Here is a 21,177-nt window from a genome sequence, read left to right as displayed (position 1 = left end):
TCAAATCTACGACATCCAGTCTTAGTGGGAACAGTAGGAGGCGTTCTTTCTGCAACAGCGAGCAATGACCCGTGATAGTGGAACTGCCACTCTCTGCAGGAAGTCACACATTTCTTTTTCCTCTTTAGCCTTACCTCCTAGTGATTAGAGGAACATCTGCAAACACAGAAGCTGTGTCCCAATTCAGGGGCCGCATCCTTCGAAGGACGCGGTCTACAAAAGGCGCGTCCTTCGTAGATCGCAAAGGCCAAATCAAGCGTTGTTAAATGAGATGGTCTGGTCTATGGAGGATTTCCTATTTGCGTCACCAGCTGTTCCCGCCCTTACCCTTGCGTCACAAAGTGCCGCTCCTGTCACCTAGCAACCTTGATAGCTGCAGTTGACAGTCGAGACACAGCTAACAGAAATGGAGCCAGAAATTTTTATGTTATTATTGTGGAGGCCCATCCAGGTCTAGCAGCACCACCAGGGACTCTCTGCACCACCAGGGACATTTTGTCAGGCCTAATAATTATAAAATTGAATTGAGACTTTTTAAAGGTCCTGCAGACACCCTTCTTATGTACTTTATTTATGTTGTTAATTGTTGTAAAGACCACTGTAAAATGAAATAAACAATGTTTATTTTTTATTTTTCAACTAATCTCTCGAGTAGAGAAAAGAGCCTCTCTCTCTCTCTCTCTCTCTGGCTTCTGAGGACAAGAGGACGCAGGTCATTCTGCAATTGGAACAGCAGTGTACTTGCTGACAGCAGCAGCTCATCTTGAACACAACTACCTGACTGTACTGTGACCAAAAAAATCTCAACTCAAAGCTCCAATAACACTTTTTTCCTCACAAAAAAAATAACCTCTCTGACAGAGAGATACAGTAATTTGAGTTATTCAGCCTTATTCAGGATGACAAATCCAAACTATTTGTAATACATTTACATGTATTGAAATGTGGTATCTGTACATATAGAGCCCCAGAGGCAGCGCTGTTGTTCTGTCCAGTAAAAACACGAAGCTTCACTTTACATTCAGACAAACTAATGTGGCAGCTACAATTGTTAGATTTCTCCTGTGAGACCCAACATTTCTCTTCCAAAAGGAATTACATCATATATCAAAATGCTACAGAGACATTAGAGCCAGTGATAAATTACCAAAGAGCAGCGCAGATCGGTTCATCAGATCATGTTCTCCCCGGGATGACGACATGTTGACCGGCCGATAATCTCAGGAGTTGGGCTGCTAGCGGCTGAGTTTAGCAGCTGACACCTGGCCAGCGGCTCCAAAAAACATCAGAGCAGATTTCCAGACAAGCGTTATTTGGATAAACTGGCCACATATTGGGAATCTAAATGGTTACTTTCCTTCCTTCCGGTTGGTGGGAAATGCATTCTGGGATAGGTTGGGCCGCGAAGGATCGGTCCTTTGGCTCCTCCAAATTCGGGGAGAAGAAGGCTGCATTTCTCTGCCGCATTTGAAGGAAATTTCGAAATGGGACAGCCTTGGTTGCGCCGCTGTGACGGCTCTTCAAACGCAGCCTTTTGAAGGATGCGGCCCCCGAATTGAGACACAGCTAAACAGTCCTCTCGGCTTCCCTTTTCATATTTACACAAGCAAACTCCAGGAATCATTACCCAACATGAGCTCATCATTAGCACATTCATAATTCAGTGTAATGGATTATGTAATTGCTCCATTAATCAGGGGAGCCACCCCAGCATACTCTCCTATGCATTAGTTTAATTATGGGAAATGCCTCTGTTAAAATAGATGCTCTGTTTGCAGTAGCAGAGTTTAAAAGTCTCCCATTTGGCACTGTGGGGGACTTCAGCGGGCTGAACTTTAGAAGCGGTTCGGCGATGTAAAGCCTCGAGTCCTTGTGGCACACTAGCAGACAGCTCTTCAATAAAATGTGTCATGGCAGTAGGGCGAAATGAAGAAGTAGGCAAAAGGGCAAATGCCTTTCAGGAAGCTAGTTGTCAAGCTCAGGAGTCACTTAAGTCCCATAATTTATTGACATTTGTAGGCAGCGTCTGCGTGATGAATATTCCACTAATATATGAATCTGGAAGTGTCTGAAACAGATTAAGACACCTAGACATGGGAGTACTTGTCATTTGATTCCAGCAGCTGGCATGACTTGTGAGGACTTAATCCAACAGTGTCATCAGCTATTTGTCAAGGAAAGAGATAGAGGGCTCTACACCTCCTCCTCCTTACTATTGTTGGAAGCTCAGTATGGGGAGTCTGGCTGCAATCTTTTAGTATGAGTGACATTTGACTACCATCACCGAGAGACACTCAGTGTATTTTGGTCTTCTCATCCTTGTTAAAAAGGTCAGTGACAGGCAAAGCCCCCCTATGTGCACATAAGTGCATTGAGTGCTGACAAGAAATAACAGTGTTTGTTGAAAAAAAAAAAGAACTTGTTACATAAGAGAAATCACTCCAGATGTACAGAAATGGCAGCACACTTATCAGTTATTTTCCTTGTTTTCTTTCCTCCCCCAGATTGTACTTAAGGCGATTTCTTTCTTACTTTTGCCTTGTTCCTGCACTTGGAGAGAGAGAGAGAGTGGGAGAGCCTGAAAATTAATATGTATTTTATACTGCTGCATATATAGTCCAACATAAAACCTCAAATCCAAATGGGACCTGAGTGATTGGTCCTTCAGTCACAACCTACACAAAACAAACAACTAAATGGTTTGTGGTTACTGTCAAGATGTTGGCAAAGCTTCACAAGGTTTAGAGCCTGCTGCCAATAACGCAGACCGAGCCAAACAAAAAGACAGAGAGAGAGAGACACGCACAGAATAAAAGATGGCAAGAAATGTTTTTCCATTGTGAGAAATGCCCATGTAATGCTTGAGAAAAAAAAAAAAAAAAAAAAAAGAAGAGCTTACGCATTCACCTCGTCGAAGTGACATTTAAATAAGCAGGAGCCATTTTCTTCCTCAATCCCTCCTTCCCTCCCCTTTCTCCCGGTCCCTCTGTGCCACTATAATTTGAAGCTGTCACAAACAAATCCTCCTCACAGACCTTTCCAAATGTCAGGTTCCGTCAAGCAGGATGACGGCCTCCAAAAATCAGGCCCTTGGAAACTTTTGTCAGGAAAACAGAGGAGTTTGAGCACGCATGCATATTTATGGGCATTCGCCATTCATTCCTCGAACAGTTGTTGGAGTAGTAAAGGGACAGGCTGAGCTACTGATCTGACAGAGTCACTTGACTCCAAATTTTTTTACGGATATGGCTCAACATTCATACATGTTTATTTTTCTACTCAATCCTTTGCTTCTAGTTGGAAAAATACTGGTGGAATTGGGGCAGGTCCATAACAGGAATCAGTCCATAACTGATCCTAATGGCTTAAAATGATCTTGGATATACACTACCTAATACTGCCTAAACATGTTGTGCCCTAAATCAAACCAGTTCTGCCACCAGTGCTGGGGTGGCTTTGGAAAAACGCTGTTCTGCAATGCACAAACATGTTCTGTATGCCAACTGATTTCTTCACATTAGCTTCATAATTGTTGTAAAAATCAGTACAGACAGGTGAAGAACTTGCAATTTCTAAAACCAAATGAATGAAAGTCTTACTTCTGATCATTTTAATTAAGTGGAAAAACATGGTTAACCCAGAAAAATGGATGCTAAAACCCACATAAAAATAAGAACAACAAAAATATGATATCATTTTTTTTTTTTTTTTTTTGCAACTTTCAGCCAACATTCTAGCCTTGTAAACTGAAGGGATACACAGGAGGTAACTGGACAAGATAGAAATGCTGGACAATGATCATAAAGCCTGCAGTTTCCTCAGGGTCAAAAAACATTCATAGGAAAAGAAAAAACTAGTATCTCTTAAAACACATTTCTCTCTCCAATACAGACAGGCGCTGCACAGGAATCTTGGCATAGAAAGTCAGAGACAACAATTCAGTGATTTTGCATTCAAGCTCGACATAATTTTAATAACCTCTGGCACAAAGAAAGTTAACAAGGAACTGTTCTCGAGAGTCATTTTGCTGCCCTGAGTGTGAGGGAATGAGATGAGGGAGAGCAAGAGGAGCTAATCAACTCTTACTCCTCAGTGGCATTTCATGCACTGTCTGCCACTAGTTCACGGTGCTCAAAGGGCACCGAGCATCAATAAGTCAACACGCTGCTGCTGCTGCTGCTGGAGCAGGAGTGGATCCAGACTCCTCAGCCACGAAAAAAAAAGAGACGCACATCTTATACAGAGTGCAAATTAAATTAAATTAATTTAATCTTGCAGATGAACTGCTGGAGGGATAAAGAGTGTGTTAAGTTAAAATGGTTGAGCGTAAAGAAAAGTTGAATGTAGACAGAAAATCTGACCCTCGCAACACGATGTGGTATGGATTGAGCTGCTAAATCTGCATTTCTTAAGACATAGCTCCTGAGTACAAAAAAAGCTGTCCTCTCGCTGCACCTTGTATAAGCTGAGCCTATATGCTGAGCCAGGAGAGTGGTGGGCGGGGAGAGGGAGGTAGAGAGGTTAGAAGAGAGACAGGGAAGGAAAAAAAAAAAAAGCCTCTTTTCTGCCTTTTTCATTTTGAAGAAGTTTATACTGCCATCTTCTTATCTGTGCCATCGCAGCTGCACATCGTGTCACTATGTCCAGAAGGCCAGACTGATTTGGGGCTTTTTTTAGTTTTTTTTTTTTTTCCCCCTCCTCCTCTTCTCTCCTCCTCATTGCTTGCATCAGGCACAGGATCTGAGGCTTTAATATGGCTGCCAGTGAGGCAACAGCCATTTAATAACAATGCAATAGTTCCTCACAGCAGCAGTCCAGTGTCGCTCATACACCCTGCCGTGTGCAGATGGTACATTGTCTGTGGTTTCCGAAAACGTTCTCCTTTCCGAGATGTTGTTCCTTTCTCCCCCCAAAACATACACTGGCCTTTTTTTGTCAGCAATATTTAACTTTTCTTCTTGATAGAAACAACATACAATTGTGCTGCAGCCCATACGGTCTTCTTTCGTAACAGGTCAGCTGAAGTGCCCCCCCCTGAGGTGATCTGAGTGTGTGTGTGTGTGTGTGTGTGTGTGTGTGTGTGGTTGGCGGTAAGCCTCTCGCATGAGCCTCTCCGCCTCCCGCAGTGGGGGACATCTGGAGGAGGCGTTACCGTGTACACAGAGAAAAGAAGAAGAGTTCAGGCCTGAAATATCATCCTCCAAGGACATAACTTGCTTTCATTAACATACAAAAGGGGGGAAATATGGCAGTGGAGATTCATTCAAATCAACATGGCTAATGTTGCCATAAGCCAGTCACCTTGCCAAGTTACCCTAAAACTCATTCTCTCTATCAGTGGCCCTTCTCCCCCACTTGCCGCTGAGAGCAATTAGGGCACATTTTGATGAAAATGACCTGTAATTCAGTGTAAGGAAAAAGCTTCCGAACAACCATTTCACAAGGTAGATGTTCATTACGCGCCAGCAGGGAAGAGCCTCTCCTTAATAGAGTGCCAGCCATAAACATCCCTCATCATCACCGGGCCTGCCATTTGATCTCACCTCTGGGGGTTCTGCGCTGGGCATCTTCATTCATTTCTTCTGTGTTTCACTGTCTGTTTACTCAGTAATGGACTCTGCCCAGAGAGTTGTTAAAGGGGAACAAAGTGAAAGTGCCCGACAGTCTGCTGTGGCGGTGATTAACGATTGAATTAGAAAACAACTCCAGGTCACCTTCTTTAACATCGTGATGGATGATCTAATGCGAGAATCTGATAGCCTTTTGTTATAGGTGAGCTAGAGCTTGGATCACAGGTGGAGCAACAGCGACGGTGCATTTACATTATGTATCAACTTTTCCGTGCATCTGCAATCGATAAACGACGCTGCTGTAATTAACAACCAAAAACAATGTAGTGAGAAGCAAACAGAGATGCTTTATGGCTTTGGTAAGCATCTCACTGATGAGTGTGCATGCAACTGTGTCCACCACTGTCTGTAAAGCCTTAGTTAGCGTTGCCCTAGTTCAGCTGCGTATGTGCCATCTCTCCTGTCACAGGCAGTTTACAAGGCCGGGAATGAGGGTTGCCATCTGTCCCACCTCTATGGGGTGCACAGAGGGACGTTTTGCACAGTTCTGGCATGCCTGACTTCCCCTAATGCTGCACAAATGTTTAGAGACATTACATACTAAATTACATGTATTGTTTTGTCTGCCTCACTATGTGTAAAGCGTCCTTGGGTCCCTTGAAAGGCACTATACAAATTAAAGTTATTGTTATTATTATTACATAAGCAATGAGACCTTCACTAGGATGGAGAGGGAAAGGAGTTGGATATATGCGGACAAGGGGGAGAGAAAGCAAGTGGGGAAGACGGATTAGAAAGGGTGAGAGAGTAGCCCTAGTCCTTTCTCTTGACTATCGGTGTATTCAGGCCAACAATAGCACCACAGGTCTGCATTAGTGCTGGTGTATTGCTATAGGGTACAGGTAAAGGATAAAATACGGGCCAAGAAGTCCAGTTTGAAGGCCTTTCAAATGACAAGTTGCCACATGGGGTGTACACATTCGAGACAGGATTGTATTACTTTTTCAGAGCTGATATAATGCTTGGTTGAAAAATTTAGCACAGTACTACAGGGTACATGGTATTCTACCTTGTAAGCGAGCTGGAATGTATTGTATTTGATAACTCATAGTGCATTTCTGAACACCTATTCAGTTCATTGCCACAAAAGTAGAAGCAGGAACAGATATTTTGCCAGACTACCCTTATATATTATGGCTTCAAAACGCCGCCAACCTTCAGAAATGTTAGCCTATATTGCAACAAAGAAACATTTTGCTTGTCATTCCCATTTCATAATTGGTGCCTCATCATAATGACAAGGCACCAATGCAGTGGTATCACTGAAATAAATGACAAAGCCACTTGTTGCTCTAAACACGGCCTAACAAATGGCCAAAGTTGGAAGACAGTAGGTGTACCAAATTTAAAGTCCCCCTCCACTTAAAAATGGGTTTTGCTTCTTGTTACTTCACTTTGATGTTTGAGCGTCAATGTGCAGAATGATGTATGTTTTCACATTCATCTACTGAAGGTAGAAAGTTTGTTTGTGCTTAACTGAAATCTGATTTTAAGACATGTACATACAAGCGTGATGTGTGACAGGTGAGTTTGGAAGCCAATCGCCAATATGCAATTTACACAAGTGTGATGCGGAAACTTGAGACCTCCAGCACACATTTACTCAGTGAAGTAGGAGACATCTTGCATCTAGCAGTTTAACATTTGAAATGTAACATTTTTGCATATTGGATTTTTCATCGAGGGAGGAAAAGGTGTATTTTTTCAAGAATTTTTAACAAGGTAATTTAACTTTTTTGTGGAAAAACCTAATTAGATTCAATTTATTATTCAAAGCAGAGTATTTTTATATATCTTAAACATGTCTGGAGGGGATCTTTAACATCAGCTCTGCATCATACTTGCAGCTGCATTGAAAGTAATGACAATATGAAAATCTAGAAGAGAGTTCCCTTACTGCATGGAAAGGTGATACTGAGCTCAATGAAATATAGCTTTTGCTGGAAACCAGAAAGAAAAGGAGCAGCAACTTGATGCACTGAGTACTGAGTGCACCACAGTGTCGCAAGTGTATATGCATGTAAAAGGGGGGAGGGTCATCCCCAGCAGAGTACACAGTGAATGTCCTGGGAGAGGTTTAAAATACTACGACATGCTGCAACGGACACCTGGAACAGCATTTATATGCAATTCTCTTCTTGCTCCTTTCACAGGGGAACAAGATGAGGTTTCACTGGAAAACTAAAGCAGTCACCGTGACACAGACAGGGCATGCAAACAGAAAACAGAAGAGGGGGTAAATTCCATTCCTACACATATTCACTATCCTGACACAACAGCAACATATAAAGCAAAAGTGGAAAACCAATTTTCAAGCATGCATACGTTTGCTTAGCCCACTAGAGCAGTCATAGTGTGAGAATTTTCACAACTGTGCTAGCTGGTCTGTAACACTGATGATACAGACAAGTGCTCGCTTTCAAGGACCAACACTTGAATGTCTTTTCAAAAGGGGAAGGTGGAAGGAAAAAAAAAACAGTCACATAAACGCGATTTTTACCTTCTTTAATTCTGAAGCCAAATATAGCTTTTTGTAATAACGTTAGTTAATAACGAACAAAAGAGGTGGAACTATACTGCAGAGGACAGTGCACCAAGCCGGACGGTGAACAGCACACCCCTGCTAGAGTTATCTTGTCGTTCATCTTCAAAATTGCAAGTGTTTTAGTGCATTCTGGATTTAATAACTAGACAAGAAAAACTTTGTACCTCATCACCCAGATACTAACACTGGCAGAGCACCAGCACTTACAAATGACAGTGGCAGTACAACACACACTGCAGCACTTTACAAAACTTCAGTCAATGCTAATTTTAGAAAAATATCCACCTAATGTACCTGTAAGTGTGAACCTGCCACTCTGTCCTTCCGCCACCTGACTACCTTCATCTCTCGGCAGTCATTTGAATTAAATGACTACCTGTCACTGTGTCTCCTGTTGGTACTGACATGAGTGTATGTCACATGGTCAGGTTATATTAAATTTGATCCCTTCCACTTGCAGCTGCTAATTATTTTGTTGTCAGTTTTAGAGTTGAACAACATTTTGATTCAATAGTGAATTGACACTGTGTGTGTTATGGACATATTTGAAATGAGCATTAGACCAGAGAGGTGATTTTTACTTTCTGGCTACAAATATAAGCTTACTGTCACTGAACACTGACCAGCTAGTTCTTTAGAAACTGAGTAATTACCCAGTTGGGCACACAGGTTGTAAAGAGGCAAACCCCCACCTACCACCTTAGAGACCCAGGTTGATCTTACATTCTAACAAATTTTGGCAATTTTTTCAGATAGGAAACAAGTGGAGAATCATGTCCTTGGTCCTACTGGTTGGTTCGGTGCCTGTACAACAGGATCTGGAGGAAAGGGGTGTTCAGGTGACATCAGACAGCAATCTGTCAGGTGAAAAGATGTAGCTGTCACATGGGCTTACGGCAGACGTCACCCTCCCCAGGCTGTCAGTAGATTTAGCAGCAACGACGACTGCAGTATGGGTGAATTGGCCGTACCAAATTAGGGGGCAGAAATTACTCAATCCAGGAAGGGATTAGCTAAAATTAAAGTCACAAAAGCATGTAGTAATGGTAAGAATTTGAGCTGTCATGATGTAGTCAGGCTGTTCTTTAGGCACTGTTATATCACCTGAGATGAAGCCACAATATAGCAAAACAGGTGAATTTGCATATATTTTAAATTTCAACTTTGTGCCTTTACTTCACTTAATAGTAGACTTTTCTCAGGATTATAAACTGCAGGTCAAACTGCTGGAACTTAGTGTAAACAGGATGATTGAACTGTATCTATGTCCACATGCCCCATGATGTTCTGAAACATTCAGAGCAATTCCATCATTATCTGTATTATATAAAACTGAAATTTCACATTATATTCTATTATTATATTCACATTATATTGGTCCAAATGGAGTTCCCTACCAGCTGTATAAGAACACTTCAGGTGTCCTGAGGTTTCTGTGGAGGCTAATGAAGGTGGTGTAGAAGAAGAAAAACATCCCAAAAGCATGGCGAAGAGCAGCGGGAGTATTAATCCCCAAGGTGAATAATGCCTTGAATATTGTTCAATTCCAGCAAATGAATCTTTTGAATGTTGAAGGGAAATTTTTCTTCGGCATTGTTAGACAAAGGGTGGCAACCTACCTGAAAAAACAACAACTTGATTGACACCTCGGTACAGAAAGTCAGTATATCAGGTTTCTCTGGATGCTTAGAATATTCAACCATGATAAGGCATCAGATTCAGAATGCCAAAAAGATAAAAAAGATATCTTCATGTTACATTCCTCAACTTGGCCAATGCTTTTGGATCTATCCCACATACAATCCTCTGGACAGCCTTTGAGTACTTCTGTGTTCCAGTGACCATCACAAAACTGGTCAGAAACTATTTTCAAGATCTGCAGTTTTGCCTCACAATATCAGAGTACACCATGTCTTGGCAATCTCTGGAAATAAGAATAATGGCAGGATGCACCCTCTCCCCACTAGCCTTTACCATTACCAAGGAACTGATTGTCAGAGGATCCAAATGGGTGGTAGAAGGAGAATGCCTGCAGCCCCGACAACGACAACCTCCCATCCGTGCCTATATGGATGACATGACCACTCTGACCACAACCATTGAATGTACAAAGCAACTCCTGGAAAAACTCCATTCCAACATAACATGGACACGGATGACATTTAAGCTCAGCAAGTCCAGGACCATCTCCGTTATCAAAGGAAAGCTCAAAGACCAGAGATACCACGTTGACGGAACACCCATACCAACGGTATCAGACATGACAAGGCACAAATAGACCCACATGGCACAGAGCAACACCTGCCCAGAAGACAAGGCTGTTGGTAAAAGAGATATGGCAGCAGGAGGAGGCAGAATGATGTGCAAAGGCAGTCTCACAGGCATAACAGAGCCAATGGACAAGATGGGAAAACCTTGAACATCAGAAGCTTGCCTGAAAGGATCTTTGGGACATGGAAGGAGGCAGACTTTGCTTCATCATCAGGGCCATCTATGATGTTCTTCCCAGTCCCAAGAACGTGAGCCAGTGGCATTAGGAAGACCTATCATGTCCCCTTTGCAAAACACCAGCAACCCCATGGCACATAGCAGCTGCAAGCCAGCCTCACCCAGAGCAGAGGAAAAGGTTAGCAGTGAGTTGTCAATCTGGCAGTAAATGTACAGTATAGGCTACAGTGTGTCAGTTAATAAATGCTGCAGCTTCTCTAGACAAAGAAAAGTCACGTCTGTTGTTTCCCCAACTGCTAGAAAAGTAAAGGGAGATAGCTCCAAAGTTAGCAACAATGGGTTAGCCTAACCTGACAACCCTCAACGGAGAAACAGAGAATGGAGCTGTGGCTGCAGAGTCTCTCCCGAGTTTTGCTCAGCACATCTCCCCACCCCCGACCGAGGCCACCACCACCCCAAAGCAGTCAACTTAGGGGCAACACAGAACACCATGGCCTTTGTACTAGCAGGAAAGGTACCAAAGAGGTCAATTGCAAAAAAAGAATCAAGCCTACTGGATACAGCCCAGGATTGGAAGATTAAGAACAATCTAGACCAGAAGCTCACCTTCCCACCAGAGATCATTGCAACCAGTCTCAGGCCGGATCTGATCCTGTGGTCAGCTTCACAAAAAGGCCCTGTTCATCATAGAACTAATGGTGCCATGAGAGGATGCATTTAGTGAAGCATATGAACGCAAAAATCCGAAGTACTCCGATCTAGCAACTTAAGCAGAGCAAAAGGGCTGGAAAACACAGGTGCTCCTTGTGAAGGTCGGATTCAGGGGTTTTGTGGCCATGTCAACCACCAGGCTGCTAAAAGGGATGAGAGTCCAAGGACAGGACCTCGGACAGGCTATCAAATCACATTTTTGGGAATTCATAATGTACATGCTGAAACTGAGCAGTGTATTTTAAATACTAATGGTGTTGCATATCAGCAGAGAGATTTGCTGAAAGTGACTTGTTAAAATGACAATAGGCACAACGGGACAAAACGCTATCAGTGATACCACCCCCCTCAAAAAGCCTACAGCCCATCTACTCACTACCTGTGTTGACCTAAATCACTGATTTCATCACTTCCTCATATGGCAGTGACACACCATGTGGTTTTCTCATGCATGTCCAAATGTATCTATGTTAATGCTGTTATATGAAATGTACGCATATCTATGAGGACATTTGTTTTGCACCAAATGTGCCACAAAATGAGACAACACAACATCTTCATTAACTAGACTGATAGGCAGATAGGCGAGGATAAGCTGCAGATACTGTGTGATAAAGTGTTGCGTACAGCAGGCTTCTTAGGCCGACTGTGCAGCGAGGGATCTTGCTGCTGTTACCATGGTGGTCTTTCTCCCTCCTTCATAGCCTGCCCTGCAATTAATGATGCACAGTGATTTTCCTGGAACCACCCCCCATCCTGTGTTTGCGCGTTTGTATGTATTTATGTATGTGAGTGTGTTTGTGCATGCTTGCATGTATGAGAAAAGGCTAATTTTCTCTACTGTGTACCAGAAGGATAACCACTGAATTTGTATTCAATAATGAGACATGGGTCTGGGAATGATGGTGAATTTGTAAGCATGCACCATCTCCCATAATTCCATTTAGTAGTCCTGTAAACACTTATAAATGCAGGCGGTAGTTACGGCAGCCCCCCTGCCCTCAGCTCTCATCAGGCTCGCACATCTCCAAAGAAACCAAGGGCAGGGGAGGAGGAGATATTGCAAATCACATTATGGGACATGAAATTAATCCACCCTCCCCAAACATTTGGCCGTCACACAGTTTAACCTTGAAACTGCTTTTTACTCCCTTGTATGAGGACTTCATAAACCCCCCTCCATCAAATCCAAAAGAACGAGTGTGACATTACAACAATGGCTCTGCCGAGGTAATTATTCAATAGGATCCTTCACCGTGCTGATGATACGTTGTAATTTCATTTCACTTACGTCTGTTTCATAATGTAATACACAATTGAGCAGGGGCACTTACGTCCCAAAAGACCACTTCCTCCTTAAGATAATAAAAGCCTTTTGTGCTTGCCTTTGAGAAATCCTTGGTGGATTATGTGAGTGCGGATTCAGGAGCACATCAATTAATATGCATTAAATGAAAGAGTATTAAGTTGTAAGAAAATAATTAATAACTAATTGCTGTGCCGCTGCATTGCCCAACGACATCATACCTTGGTGCTAACAGGACTGTCTCTGACATTGCCTACAGGGGCCAAAGTACAAGCGTTACTTGACCTTTTACATGGCTGAAAGACAAAGCACTTCCACTTTATTACATGGCCACCTTACTCTCCCATGATACTAATGTGGAGTGGTACAAGATAAAAGCACAGAGTGACTGTTACATCCAATCCAATATCAGCAGAAAAATTCCTATCTGCTAGCCAACACTGGAACCACATGAGGTACAGCTCTACTGGTTTCAACCAGAATAAAATACATCTGTTTGTGTTAGAGAATACTGTAGATCTCTTATGCAAGCCCTATCGCTGGATCTTGTCCCTTTGTATGGTACAGAGAATAGCGCTGGCACAGGGTTCCACTTTCCCCCCTTACCATGTAAAAGACATCCATGGCTCCAATTATCCTTTACCCCTGTGTGGCTCCAGAAAACACAATCGCTGCCACTGTCTATGAAATTATAGAAATGGTGGAGTAAGCGATGACAAGAGGAAAATCTGATAGCCCCCCCCCCGCTACAAACACACACACACACACTTCCTCTCAGTGATGTGCTGAAAAATGAAGATGCAAAAATGCCTAAGAAGAACAGAGAAGAAAAGAAATAGGAATGACAAATAAATGTTTCTTTGAGATATCTTTCCAATATACCATTTCTAAAGGTTAGAGGAGTTTTGAAGCCATGAGAGAGTGACTACGGCTGAGTGATGGCACCTTTAGTTGCAGTGAGTAAGGAAGATACTGAGTACTTTCTACTGCAGCGCACCGTTTTAAACTTATTCACTTTGACCGAGAGGGATCCACGGCAAGAATTACTGTCTTGATCAGTTTACAGTTCTACCTCCATGTTTTTTTCAAAAATTACCTCGGCTTTCAGCTAAATCAATCTTGCCTTTGGTTGGAGATAATGAGCATGTTCGCCGGGCTTCAAATGAACACCGTTGCTCCCGGGCTCCTCAGCTCAACACAGTCACATCATGCAGACACTTTTGAGGAAGGCAGAAAAGAGAAGTCTTAGCCTTCAGAGACCAATTAAAAACACATATTCAAATTGACCTAAAAGAAGCACAGTAGGGCATTCATTTACAGTGCTGCCCCATCCCTGTAGCTTTGCTCCCAATCAGAATCATCCCAATTGTTTTCAACTCTGACAAACAAACAATCTCGGCAGAGTGGAAAGACTCTGAAAAAAAAAAAAAAAAGAATCCATCTCATCTTTGCAGGATCAAAGACAGTATCGAGAGGTAGTGAGCACACACAGATACACTAATTTTCACACAACATGCGCTCACTCACATTCAAAGGACATAGATTTACCAGCTCAGTAGCACAGTATGCATACATTATATGATCCTTATTAAATACCACGGTGAATATCAATCAAGTTTATTTGTCACATGTAATCATATAAGGTACAATCACAGTGAAATGTAAAATATTAGATCATTATCGTCACCATCTCTGCTTTGAGAGAGACTTGCTTCTGTACAAAGGAAATAACTTCACAGAAGGTAGAGAGGTATTTTCTTTCTCTGTTACCTTCGTAATGCTGTAAATATTGGAATTCACTTGTGTATCAGGATCTCTAAAATGTAAATGTGTAGTTACATAACTGTAATATGCCTTCACCTACTGCTTGTTATGTACACATTTATTTACACTTTTACAAGTGTGCCGAGTTTACATCATAAAAACAAATATAATTAAAACGAATAAATGAAAAAAGGTCAAAGTTAGAAAAACAAGTTAAAAGAAGGTCGTAATACAGATTTAAGTATTAATCCAAGCATCAACTAATATTAATCATGCCCTTAATGAGTTCTCTGAAAGTACTCAGGGACACTTGATTAGGCAAAATTAGGGCTGCAAAAAGTTAAACACTTTGGAAAATATGCCTATTTGTTTTCGTATGGAGAGTTAGATGAGAAGATTGATACCACTCTCGTGTCTGTACAGTAAATATGACCAGCAGTCAAACAACTTTGCCTAGCATAAAGACTGGAAACGGGGGGGAAAACAGCTCGCCTTCTAAAGATCACTTGCTAGCACATTGTATCTTGTTTGTTTAGACCGTACATTAAACGATTCTGTTAGCTCTGGACGGGTCAGTTTCACTGTTTCCACTATTGATGCTAAGCTAGGTTAGCCGGCTGTTGGCTGGCAGTAGCTTCATACTTAGCGTGCAGAGCTCATCCAACTCTCAGCATGAAAGCAAACAAACGTGCTTCCCCAAATCTCTATATTTTCCTTTAACTAGTAATTGAGCAATTATTTATCCAAGAAAATGTCAAAAATTTGTGAAAAAATACCCATCACAACTTCCCAAAGCCTCAGATCACAGATCTTCAAATTGCTTGTTTTATCTGACCAACAGTCCAAAACCAAAAAGTATTTATTTTACAGTCAAATAAAACAGGGAATTTGAAGCTGAAACCAGCTATTGTTGACTTTAAAAATGAATCAATTACCAACATTGTAGATTAATTTTCTACCAGTCTAATATTTGAGCACAAAAATCTATTACGAAGAAATACTCAAAATGGAAAAGAGAAGGACAGGCAGCTCTTCTACCCGTGCAGCACAAGTCAGAATTTTATCCATGACATATTTGAGACCGCAGCCCAGCGGGTATGCAGTGACTCCGAAACATGCTCCGTCTCGCTTCCAAAGCACTTCCAGGGAAGCTGCTCCCATAAATCCCTTCTAATGGTCGCTGGCGAGGGAACTTTTTAACACAGAACTTAGCAGCCACTGTTATTCACCCGTAGAGTGAGAGTCTCCGGATGATGGATGGTAATAAATATTGCACGGGGCTAACAGAGGTCCCCTCAGAGACGTTCAATTGCCTTGAGTGATAGGGTGCTGCTCGGCAACACAGGAGAGGATGGCAGAGGGCAGGCTCTTCCAGGGGTCGACTAACTGAGTCTGTTCAATTTCCTCTCTGGAAACACGACAGTCCCCATTCTAAACGATAACACTATGTCACAATGGAAGGTAAGTGGGGGAAAAAAAAGAGGGTTTCTGTGAAATTATGCTGCTATCTCAACTTATGTATGACAAGTTTGTGGGGTATGAATAGGGAATTGATCATCCCAAGGAAAAAAAAAAAAAAGAAAGCCACTGTGGGCCAGTAATGATTGTGAATGTACCTGGCATGTGAGGACGAGGAACACTGTTCAGTGTTATGAGCACTTTCCTGCTGCACTTATGACTGGAGCAGTTTAATGGAGCTTTCTGACAAGGGAGCTCTGTTGTGCTGAGCTGCCCACCATCTTAACTGCTTCCTTGACAATGGCCGACAACAGAGCAGATGTCCGAGCTGCACACATCTGTAGTGGCCTTATATTCCTCCAGGCACACACACACGCCCCCTTTCCTAATTCAATATGTACACATGGGCACCCATGAGACAGACAAAGAGCTGTTTTACCAAGGTCATTCCCTAGTCAGCTTTCAGCCATTGAAAACTAATTCTCTGATTGTAAACTTCACTATAATTTGACTAACGTAAAACAATCAAATTTCTTATTAGTAATTCATACAGGATTCATGTTGGTAACTTTTGCTGTTCAACACCCTGAGGTGTACAGCGCCAGGAGGATAAAAATCATCTTTGTTGACAAGAACAAATGGCTGACACTGATGTTTTTAATGATGAGTGATAAGATGTGAAGATAACTCTTGTTCTTCATTAAGCAAACATGTGTCCTGTTGTCATATTTTCACTGTAATCAGCGAATTAATTAGCCCAATAAATGTGTAAGAATAGAATGTGTAATTAACAAGTTAACACAAGGCAATTAGCAGCTCATTCATAAACTGATGGCACCCAACAGTGACAGTAAACATAAGATGCATTTTCCTGACCGATATTTAAGTTCACACAGTCAGCTACGGTGCTAAATCCTAACTGAAAATATCTTCTTTTTTTAAAAAAAAAAAAAAACTATAAACAAGATAAATTTGCCTGAGTGGGAGTGGGAACTACAAAAAGCAGTCCCCTTTTTCCCTTATCCAGTGGTTTTCAAAGTCATGTCCTGGAGCCTCTAGGGGATCATGACAGCGGCATCCCCAGAAACATGAGGGCTGGCTCCGTTTCGCTTGCATGTCACTCACTTAACAACAAGAGACTGCAAAAGCATGACTATTTTGTACACAAGTTTCTACTGTATCTTTATTTACCCACCCACAGATATGTAACAAAACCAAGAACCCTTTTCAGGTGGGATTTCTTGGAGCAATATGTCATCAGATGAAGATGTTTTATCCACTAGTTTTATCATATCTGGGTCCCTTGGAGGAAAAAAAAAAAGTTTAGGGAGCCCCTAGTCCTCTCTAAGTATGCATGACAGCTTCTGCAAAGTACAAAAACTCCTCCAGGGAAGCCTTAAAATTGTGCTAAAATACACTCATGTGAAAGGTCAATTGCATGGTGATGCAGCTTGGCCAGCAGATGTGCTCCATTATGACTTAAGTGGGAAAAAAGAGAGGAGGCTGTAGCAGCAGATTACACAGGATGGCGTCTTTCACAACACTATTTTGCTTACAATAACTCAGTCAGCCGGGTCAAGTGTGAGGCATTAGAGGATTTATGAGCAAACAGGCTCACTGGAAAGCACACGATAGATAGACACGCACACACACACACACACACACACACACCTCCAAAACCGCACACACACTCTCTCATAAATGCACTTCCTATTTTCTTTTAACCGACACACACTCCTGTACGGGGTCTCGTGAGCAAAAAAAAAAAAAAAAAAAACACAATATAAGCTAGTCTCCGCGTCCCTTGCAATGTAAAAGGTGATGGACACTAATGGCAGCACTGGAGGGAAAACGCGGGCTTCTTCCGTGTCCACATTTGACAGTTAGACCTGGTTTTCCGTGGTCAGAAATAATGTCCCTCTGGTGTTACAACCCACCCGACCATTCCCCCATCTTCATGGCGCAGTAAGGTGGACACACATGGTCAGAGCCGTCAGAGCTGCGGACCCGACGGCAGCCCAGTCGTGGCTAACTCTCCTAATGCTTGGAAAAGACTCTCAACTGAATTAAATGTGAAAAGCGGTGCTGTTGTTGCCATCTGTAATGCAGTCTTACCTGGATGAATGATGTCTAATCGCAAGTTGAGAAGCCGACTTTTTAGGCACACGTCGGCGGCGGCGGCAGCATCATCCGCTTCGGGGGGGAGAAATGTTTCTTGTAAAGATTTGGAGTAATTCAGATTCCACCTTATTAATCCTCCGTGCGCAACAAAAGCGGCTCCTTTTTTTTTTTTTTTTTTTTTTGCAGATGAGGAAGAAACGACCGGATTGAGAGGAGTGATAACCTAGCAGAGAGCAGGCTACAATGTGTTGATACGCGTCCTTGTTTATTAAGCCCGAGCGTAGACGCCGAGTAGGTGTCTGTCTAACTGTTTCACTGCTTTATTTTTTTTTCCCTCTCTCTCCCTATCTCTCCCCTTCTCTCTTTGGCTGTAGTCACACTAACTCTTCTTTTTTTATCAAGGCGGGGTCTTGGGTCGTTTAAACCAATGACATAAACCAAGAAGAAGAAGAAGCCCCCTCCTCCTCCTCCTCCTCCTCCTCCTCCTCCCCCTCCACCTCCTCCTCCTCCTTCACCACCACCACACACATACATACACACACACACACACACACCTTCTGCTCACATGGTTAGCAAAAAAAAAAAAAATGTGGTCAGATGGGAAATCTGAATTTATTCTCAAGCATAAACATATCTCTTTTTTTGTAGGTGAGAAGATCTCCTTAAAGGGTCAGTTCACCCAAATCACTACATATATCACCCCTTAAGCAACCCCCCATATAGCCACATGCTGATAGTTTTGGTTTTATTTGCTAAGGCTTTAATAGCTATTTGAGATTTCTGCTGGCAACACAATATAGAAGTTGAATGGATTTTTATGTGTTGTGTTGGCACAACACTGAAAAATGACATCTGAAAAACTATGCAGCAGCAGAAACAATGTGCCACTTTCTCTGCATAATCCACAAATTTCAGTGTTTCGGAACTACTTTTTTTCATTGGAACTACTTTTTTTGATCAAAGGCCTTGCTGTGAGGTCTGTGGATTATCCAGAGTAACTGAGACACTTTGTCTTGGAAGACATGTTGAGTTTTAAAGCCGCACTCATTTATATTTGTATATCAACAGTGAGTCAATTATTATGTGTAATGTGACAGGTGTCGCTCCAACAAATACTCAATTATCACCTGACTCTGGAGATCCCTTCAGCTCTATGGAGCATTTTAGCATATTTTAGCTCTTTTTTATCAGAAAGGTCACAACAGAGATGCACACAAGAAATGGCAAAGGAGAGAGAAAGATATATGACGTGCACCCAAAGTTATCCACCACAATAGATCCATGGACATTGACATCACAGTGATGATATTCATTTTAATTATTAGGCCAAATGTCAGCCCAACTCAGCCTTTTCAGTTCACTCTCACCACTCTTGTCAGCATTGTTTCCAGACACAGTAAAGAGCTGTTTTCAGCAAAAAAAAAGCTCTACTGTACACTATCTGCACCAAACGGTGCATAGACAGAGTTAGCTACTAGTTGGTGAACTTGAAAAATAAGTTAATGCTGGTTTAGGAAATCACTGTAATCTCTCTCTAAACTTGGGCACATAAAACCCAAAACTACCGTATCTTCATGGACAGACACCACTAGCGGTAAGTGGAAAAATAGGCCACTTTGTAATTTGGGTGAATTGACTGTCTAACTAATCCAGATGACAACAACTCACATGCAAAAAGTAAACAAAATTTCACTCAGTCACCTCCATTGTACCGTGTGGTGGCAGTAGTTTTAGAGAAAGATATCTCAAAACCTTGGCAAATAGAGCCAAAACTGTCAGCATGACTAGATACAAGTGTTAGAAATAATGCTTTTTTGTGTGTGAGATTTGGCTGAACAGACACTTTAATAAGCTTATAATGTCCCCACATAGACTTATGTGTCAGTGGTGCTCAGTAGTCGGTACACTGCAGTGAATTTATAATTTATGATGTTGCTTTAACATAATACTCAGATGTTACAGGGGCTTGTACAAGCCTGTGATATTTGTGTTTCACCCCTTTAAATTGTACATATAATTAAAAGTTCTCGTCTGAATTGATCACAGATGGTGATACTGCTGACTGAAAGCTCATAAAATAACACAGCCAAGTGAATAAGGTGAGTGTGGGCCTTGTATTTGTATTTGTGTTGGCTGTACTTACATCTTTTATGTTTGGTAAGTTCATGTACAGGGAGCTTTTCTCACAGCATGTGGGATGTATGACTCTCAAATATTAGTGGTTACATTAAAAGTTCCTTTGATTTCTATACAGTGATTATTTCTGCTAGTAACACTGTGGCTTCTGTACTGGCAGACAATTTAATTTAGTAATACTAAATGTAGATTGACTCTGTTTGTACATACTGGGACTCAACCATGCACAATTGATTTGACAAGACTAGCAAAGCACGTGACCCCCAGTGCTTTGTGAATGCATAGGGTCAGGGATGACATCACATGATTGATTTTTACAGTCCTTTTTTTGGAACTTGTTGCACAAAGTACTAGCATTGATCCACATCATGTCATTAATCCATAAAGGGTTTGCCCGGGATGTACATTTGGAGGAGTAGCCCTGCTACAGTTTTCAAGTAATCACAGTGGCTTTTTACATTTTCATTTTCAGGCTCAGCTCTGCACTATGTGTTGTCACTCCGTGAGGTCAAGAAAATGGCAGCAGATTGTGTGAAGCACCAATCAGGGAGTTCAATTATCTATATCCTATTTTCCACTTTTCATTTCTATATTCTGCTTGGCCTGCATATGCTGCAGTATTGATCTGTCCATCAATGGCTGTCCACTCTCCTCAGAACACCGGCTATATGTGGGGGTGTGCAGCGTATAACACAAAAAGACAACCCCTCAATGGAATAATTATGCAGAAAATGAATGTGGCGAAATTGTATTCTTGCATAACACACCAATGATTTTATTGACGTGTGGGACTGATTGTATATTGTTTACAAAAAGCAGAATTGGTGATTCAGACATGATGTTCATATTAGCATTCAAGGAACCCCAATCAAAGAAAAAGATAGCTATTATATAAGTACAATAACAGTCGGATGACACTTACAGCATAAGAAGCATAAGAGGAGGGCTTCTTATGCATTATTATGCAAAAACGATGCACATGTTGAGAAACACAAAAGCAGCTAACGTAATCTATGTGAAGAAAAAAGCATGAAACTCTTCCACTCCCACTGCTCATA

At 41.8% G+C, this 21,177-nt stretch overlaps 1 protein-coding gene and 1 long non-coding RNA gene across 5 annotated transcripts in view; one reads left to right on the top strand and one right to left on the bottom strand.

Moving 5' to 3' along the window:
- The window catches only part of ctbp2l (C-terminal binding protein 2, like), a 107,873-nt gene extending 89,521 nt beyond the window's left edge, over window positions 1-18,352 (bottom strand). For 2 of the 4 annotated variants that reach the window (XM_042396418.1, XM_042396422.1), the window contains exon 1: window positions 17,978-18,352. The gene's annotated coding sequence lies outside the window, so the exon portion shown is untranslated. Of the gene's footprint in view, window positions 1-13,736; window positions 13,858-17,977 lie in introns of all 4 variants that reach the window. The other 2 variants (XM_042396419.1, XM_042396420.1) reach the window with 2 other exon arrangements.
- On the top strand, window positions 18,184-20,673 carry LOC121886446. Its single transcript, XR_006092732.1, has 4 exons — window positions 18,184-18,274; window positions 18,632-18,652; window positions 20,030-20,082; window positions 20,592-20,673. It is a non-coding gene; the product is annotated as an uncharacterized LOC121886446 (long non-coding RNA).
- The last annotated feature ends 504 nt before the right edge of the window (window positions 20,674-21,177 follow it).

This window comes from Thunnus maccoyii, chromosome 20 (genome assembly GCF_910596095.1).
Source record: "Thunnus maccoyii chromosome 20, fThuMac1.1, whole genome shotgun sequence".
In the NCBI taxonomy this organism is placed as follows: domain Eukaryota; kingdom Metazoa; phylum Chordata; class Actinopteri; order Scombriformes; family Scombridae; genus Thunnus; species Thunnus maccoyii.
Note: the sequence above shows the minus strand (reverse complement) of the source record. Positions and strands in the feature narration are given on the sequence as shown.